Consider the following 7,568-nt stretch of genomic DNA (forward strand, 5'->3'; position numbering starts at 1 on the left):
GTGTGAAATGCAATAGAATTAAAAACTTCATCCATATTACCTAATCATTTCTAAATTTTATGGCATATAATTTTTATAATGGAAGTTTCCAGTAGATGGTCTTGTAGGATAAATTATCTGCTACCCTCAACATTATCAAATAAACCGACTCACCAGCTACAGATGTTGATTTCCCTCCCTATTTCCCCCCTATAGTTTTGATTCCCCCCCCCATTTCAAACAGCATTTACTGTCATATATGAGACCACTTAGTGTTCTTGGTTTTGTTTGTATGACTACAGAGAAACCCTACCAAATGCCCAAATGACACTGATGTAACAAAAATCATAATCTTACCCATGGAACATAATAGAAATGGTGGATACCATTTCATTCCTGTATTTAGGAGGAACTGCCAATCCTTAGGAGCAAATTTTTATCTTATTTATACTGATTTGATAACTCAGATAAAATCCTGATTTTACATGTTTTTTACTGATTTTACATGAACATTTTTATATGTTCTGTTGATTACAGAATTGAAACGTATACTAATATAAGTTATAGGAGACGATATGACAGTCTTACTGGCTTAACTATTATTTTATGCTACATTTAGTGAGTACTCCACATTTAGTGAATATATATCTTTGGGCAGAAAATGGTTACTCTACTCTCTCCCCATCTGAAAAAGGAAGAAATAGAATCTGCTTTACATCCTAAGGAAAAAAAATGTTCAAGTGTAGTTTATTCTATGTAATTCTATCATCCCAAAAAGAGCCTTTGTGTTAATTTCTGGTGTGGTTTTTAAATGATTTCTCCTTGTTTTGAAACAGTACTGCAGTATAGTTTCACTGTAAAAGGAATCCAAGATAATTCCATCACTCCTCTGAAAGGGAGCTAGTACTTTAGAAAATAAAGCTCTTTGGAAAATAAAGTACTTTGAACAGGATACACTTGCCTAAATCCTCAGTTTGAGTAGTAAAACCTCAGTTCAGTATTCCACCCCTGTCAGTTATGTGTTGTTGCTATGGAATCGAGCAAATAGGAATAGTTTTGGAGTGCCCCGTGAACGGCAGGACTTCCAGGGCTGTATCTGTTCCAAAAATGGCATTCTCCTTGCCTTGCGTGAGAATTTTGCAAAACGCTTCGTGATTTTCTCAGGAAAACAAAGCTGGTAAAATGCCTATTTTATTTTGTAATCATTTCTAAAATTCTCGATTAGTCCTTCACCCTACATAAGTACGATTCAATTAATCCTGAAAACGTCCAACATAAAGCAAGACAGTATGTCTGTTTGAGAGAGAAACGCTGTTTTTTAAAATAAAATCTATCCCTATTATGTGCCCCTGAGTAGTTTTTAGTGATTCCCGTCATGTCTCCTTTACTAATGGAGACATGTTTATAAAAGAGCACACAGTATCCTGCTGAAAAAGAAACTTTCAAACCAGGGAGTGTTACAAAAGTTTGGAAACTAAAAGCCCTGTGATGAGAGAGTAAAGTTATATACAAAGATCCTTTGTTTTTAGTGACCGGGCTTGACCTCACATGACTATAAACAATAACGGATATGTAATTTGGCAGTGGAAAGTTTCAATATCAGCATTATTTCTTTTTCTATATAATTTTTTTGGAGTATTTGACCATGGCAAAGGGCCATGAACTTGACTGATAAGACTGTAGGCAGTAATGGTTCAGCTATCCATTATACCTCCTTCTAAGATAGCTGATTCCTTTTAATCTATTTCATCTTCCTTATCCTGAAAACAAATACCAAATTAATTAAGACTACAGCAAATTTCTCCTAGATAACATAGCACATTGCATAGCTGAAGGATTTTTTTCCCCTCCCAAATATCGTCTTTGTTAATGTAATCTTAAAAGATACAGGTCATTTTAGTCATCAAAGCTATTCCTACCTTTTACCTTACTTGTTACTCACTTTGCTTAAGCACAAGAAAGACTTTTGTTCTAACAGAAAGCATTACTGGATTAAAACCAGCATTGCAGATAGTACAGAATGATTAACTCTTAAACTTGCAATCACAGCATTGGTCACCCATTAAGTTGTTGGAGCAAAAATATTTACAAAGTCTTAGCTTTCCATAGGAATTTCTTAGCATTCTTAATTCAATGCTGGTCACGGACACCATTTCAGGCAAGTCTTCTTGAGCCAAGTTGTTTGTCCTTTGAATTGGAAGATGACCATGACATCAGTTTTGAACACAAGTGGCTGATCAGGCCAATTTGTGCTTTGAACTGTTACTCTATGGCACACTGAGCAAGACATGCTGCTTTGGGTTGCTTGATCAACAGCGGACATGCTGCTGTTTGTGCTTCTGCTCTGCCTTAGCAGTCATTCTCTGCTCGTAGCCGGTAGCTCCAGTAGGGATGAGGCTTCGTCCGGTGGAATGATTATGAGCGAGATCTCAGGGCTTCAGGTCAATGTTGAAATGTTTCAGGGCTGACTTGAGGGGGTCATTGAAGCGTTTCTTCTGACCTCCTTTTGCTTACCATAAAGGATCTTCTCTTGCAGTCGCTCATCTGACATCCTGCTGACACAGCCTACCCATCTCAACTGTGATTTTATCAACAGCGTGGCTGCTTGGAACACCTGCCCAAGTAAGAACCTCAGTGTCTTGTCTTGCCATCTTAGCCTCATCAGTTTCCTCAGACAGCCCGTGTGAAAGTGGCCCAGCTTCATAGCATGGCGTTTGTACACCGTCCAGATGTTGCATGCATACATCAGGATTGGCAATGCTTGGTAGGTTGTGTAAAAATACAAGCTTCCCAATCCTCTCTGCTTTTACCCTTTCTGGAGACGCCCTGCTAAGAACAAAGACAGAGCTTATAAACACTCCATGTAGTTCTTGTCTTTCTTTGTTGAGACCACTTGCAAAGATCTCAGTCGCTGCTACTAGTAGTTGTGATCTTTTTTTTTTTTGGTATGAATACGTAGAAAAAAATAGTTAACTGAAACTACCATACAGGCCACTAAATATCTAGGGACAGCAAATAATCATATTCATAGTTCCCTTTGACATCCAATTGTAAATCAGTTAAAGATTGGTGTATTTATGAGACTTTGGGCATATTATGGGTAAATCTGTTTTTTTTATTAGTTCACAGACATCCCAAGTTCCAGTAAATACCTTGTGTTGGACTCCAACTCACTGCAAAGCCCTCCTGCAGGAGGCACCATAACTGTTTACTCCTCTTTCAGCTGCCTGGCACCTTGGCACAAAATGCAAAGCTGTCTCTTTTCCTCCAGGGATACTATTATGGAGACTATATGATTAAGAAGCTTAAAGGCTGGAGGCAGTACAGATCATTTTGCAAAAAAATGCACAAGTGAGTGACAAATCTGTGATTTTATCAAAATTTGCCATGACTCATGTACCACTGATTGCAACAGTGCTATGGCAGAGCACAGCTCCTAATTACAGATTGACATTAGACAAGTCATTCATCAGAAATGAAGGTCTTAAAAAGCAGGGCAGTTTTCTTAGTGTTGCTTTAAAGTGGGATTTTAAGGGGTTTTTCCCTCATTTTTCTTTGTACTGACATAAGAAAAATGTTTGATTTATAAACTGCAAGTTAGAATCTTTTTGTTTGGTTTGCTGGGGAATTTTCTCAAGAAAAGAATGAAAAGATTATTGGAAATATTTGGGGAGAATTAGGAAAAATCTCTGCATAAGTATAATAATTCTTCCACAGACCATTGCAGCTTTTAAAATCCACATCAGTCCAGAATTAGGGCACTATAATCCTAGCATTTTCCAATCCTATATCTCATCCACTATGTTATAAAGAACATAAGAAATGTCTAAAAGCCAAGAAATAGGGAGGTTCAAATTTAATTAACTATGATACCTATGTACACGTTAACATATACCTGCATTAAATGACTTGACCAATATGCAATTTTGGAAAAGGTCTACAGAAATAAGAATTCCCATCAATGTTTTTATTTAATCTTTTTTTGTAAATAAACTGTACTGCAACTATACTTCAAAGATCTCTGGGTTAAATTATTCATAACTAGCTACAGTTTAACTCCACTTAAATGAAGTTTTTGTCTGTAAATATAAGCAATTATATACTTGTTAATACAAAGTATGAATAATGATGAAGTTTGTTTCTGCATCTACAAACTAAGCCACCAAAAAAGTTGCATTCATTTTCTCATTTGACCTTCTCTTTTTATGTATCTAACTACGCCACTAGTTACATTCCAGGTCTAATATTCAAACTGTCAAGCATTGTTCCCATGCTCTCTGTTAATCTGTGTTTCCCAAACAAAGGGGTTCCCCCTCCCCCATTTCTCTCTTGTGTCTGCTGGACCTGAGAAACCTGGAGATTAATGCTGTGAAACCTAAGGCTGGACAGGTGACAGTTTTATGGTTCTACATTTCACAAACCTTTAAAGTTCTGTAAGTCTGAGCACTTTCAGTACCAGTTAATCATACACAACCATACCTGCCCAGTTATTACTTTCAGATAATAAAACAACATTATAAAATCCTCCTCAGATATTTCTTGCAGTTTAAGACTAAGGCTTTATTTCATCCCTGAGCCTCCTCCACCTTCAAAACTGTAGGAGCATTTTGCATGAACATCAGAATATTGGGATGTTTTGTAATCCCAGGGAGGGGAGGGGTAGGCTGCTGCATGGAGGAGCTATGCTGTTTAGGGTATTGCATTTAGAAATGTCATATGCACTATACACTGATGGCCCAATTTTGCCTTCAGGTATGTCTGCACACAGATCCACTTAAGGGCCATATCATTATTAGCACAAACTTTTTTTCTTGCATGCAAACCCTAATCCCCTTGCACACTGCAGTTTTTACATCAGAAAGGGATGGCACACTCAGGCTGCAGCAACATGAGAGGGCACAACATGGGGAAGCACAGAGTTAGCACTGAATTTTTCATAGGTCCCTGAGAGCTAAGCTAATACAAGTTCACAAGCTCCTTTCCTTTCCTTACTCAACAATTTTCTCCATTCCTTTAATAAGTCTCCCACTGGCAACAGCAATCCCTCCATTCAAGGATGATCTGTACCATAGCTTATCGATGGGTCTTGAGGTGATTTAAATGCCCAGTCCCTGAGCCACAGATCTGTCCACAGAAGTTGCAGGTCTTTCCACAGGGAAAAGCAGGCTGTAGGCTGAGATGTCTCTCCTTCTTCCTCTGCTCTCTCTTCTCTGCTTTGAGGGCAAGTTGCTTTACCTTGAAGCAGGCTGCTGCTTGGTTGAGGTTGTGGTGCTATTGCAGTTGGTTAGTATCCAGCTCTTCCAAGCTCTTTATGTCAGCATCCATTTTCTTAAGGTATGCCTTCAGTGTGTCCTTGCTGTATTTCTTCTGGCCATCACAAGATCTCAGGCTACAACCAAACTTGGAATAGAGCACTTGTTTTGGGTGTTAAAAGTCAGTATGCATCTATGCACAATGTCTGGGTCAGTGTGCTTGAGGATCACTGACTCAGTGCTGGTAGTCTGGTATCAGCAATAATACTGGCATTTGTACAACAATCTTCCCATTTAATGCAGAGGACTTTCCAGAGGTATCATTGGTGATACCTCTCCAAGCTCTTGAGATGACAAATGGTAGGTCTCCCATGTTTCACATCAGTAGAGGAGAATGAGGATGATGACTGTGTTGTAAACCTGGATCTTGGTGTCTTTCCAGGGATCACAATCAATGAAAATACATCTGAAGAAAATCCCAGATCCTGAAATGGATCTCCTCATTAATCCTGTAGTGGATCACCTCTGAGAGAGGTAGCTACAGAGGTAAGGGAGGTGTTCATCTACCTCCACAGTCTTTCCTCAATGGGAAGTTGAGGGGGCTGGTCACATTCATGCCCTGAGCAGGCTGATAAAAAACTTTAGTCTTCTTGATGTTGAGAGAGGCCCAAAGTTTGGTAGGCTTTTGTGAGGAGATCCAGCACCGCCAAGAGGTTTTCCTCAATGTGTACAAGGATGGCACATTTGTCATTGTACTGAAGGTCAAGGTTGTTTGATTTGAATACTTTGGTCTTCGAGTTTAAACATCCCAGGCCAAAAAGCCCTCCATCTGTTCAGTAGTCAGTGCTGATTCCAGAATAGGGGTGGTCCTTACAAGAATGAGGGTGACAATCAAAAAAAATGGAAAACAGAATTTGGGGGGATGATATATCCTGACTTGACCCTAGGTTGGATGAGAAATGGATCTGGCTCCAATCCACTACAAAGAATAGTCTTAGTCATCTTGTTGCAGAGAAGCCTCAGGACTTTGATGTATTTTCTAAGCCTCTACAGAGAGGAGATAATGCATAGGGTTCTTTGTATGAGAGAGCCAGGTCTTTTCACTCCCATAAAACTACATCCAATCCTGTCACCCATGTTAAAGGAAAGCTGAATTCAGAGTCATTCAAGGTGCAGAGGAGGGCTAAGATAATCAGGGAAATGGAGAAGAGAGAACACTAGTGGTATGTCATCATGGCATAATACAGAGTTGTGCAGAAATATCTGAAGTACCCATTACCCCCCACAAGCTCCAACACCTGCAAATGCACTTACGATGTCATTCTGGGGCACCAGACTCATGACTTCCATTTCCAGAATGCTACAGGGCAGCCCCTACAGATGGCACTGGGACAACTCAGCCTTGCTCTCTTGAAAGCTTTTAAGTGACTTTGTGACATGAATCATAGGATCTTAACCGAGTGAGTGCCAAAGGGCAAGGGCTAATACTCCATGCAGCAAGACACTGAATAAAGTACTACAGCCATCAGGGCCAAACCTGATCTCAATGTCAGGACAACAATGTGCAAAATAATGAATGGAAAAGGGGAAGTAAATGGTGTTCCCTTGCGTAAACATCTAGATGGCAATCAGTGAGTCCATGACAAAACCTTCCAAGGCACTTAGAAAAGAAAATAGAACTCATAAAGGATCAGGTATGTTGGAAACATCCACAATTGTATTCCATAGACATTGTTTTAAAAAAAAGAAAGGCTAGAAAGCACATATGTGTCAGGAGCTGCTAAGGACAAGAATCTGGCGTTTCTACTCTGAAGAATCCTCAATTCTGAATATAATCCCTACCAAAGTCAAAGGGAGTCCTCTCAGACTGGCGTAGCCCTTCATGTGAAGGAGGTGGAATCTTGTTTTCAGCTGGGGAGGCTAGGTAGCAATTTCCTTATGGGTACGGGTTTTTTAATAACTTAATAAAAAAAAAACCTTAATTTTCCGTTGGCAGGTTTCCTTGAACACTCCTCTGAAGCAGCTGGGATGGGCCACGATGGTGATCTGTAATTGGTACGAGAGAAGATGCTCAACAGAGGTCTGCTTCCTTCAATGTCTCAGCTCCAAATGCCTTCGAGTTACTCAACAAGCCTCTGCGTTACATCACACGAGGCTCTTGAAGGGTCATGCATCTTCCATTCCCAGTCAAATTTCAAAACACCAAAGAACAAGCAACCTTTATATAACAGAATTATAAATACTTATAACCAGCCTACAAACTAATCTAACTAACAATGTTGAATTAGCCTATCAGGAACCCATCAGGGATTTCAGAACCTGTTCTTGAGAAACAGA

The 7,568-nt window shown here is 39.5% G+C and overlaps 1 long non-coding RNA gene across 1 annotated transcript; it reads left to right on the forward strand.

The window, feature by feature from the left end:
* The first annotated feature begins 1,088 nt into the window (after window positions 1-1,088).
* LOC109287615 lies at window positions 1,089-7,317 on the forward strand. The gene is made up of 3 exons (XR_002094914.1): window positions 1,089-3,330; window positions 5,674-5,777; window positions 7,228-7,317. It is a non-coding gene; the product is annotated as an uncharacterized LOC109287615 (long non-coding RNA).
* The last annotated feature ends 251 nt before the right edge of the window (window positions 7,318-7,568 follow it).

This window comes from Gavialis gangeticus, unplaced genomic scaffold, assembly GCF_001723915.1.
Source record: "Gavialis gangeticus isolate Ggan-Ray unplaced genomic scaffold, GavGan_comp1, whole genome shotgun sequence".
NCBI lineage: Eukaryota > Metazoa > Chordata > Crocodylia > Gavialidae > Gavialis > Gavialis gangeticus.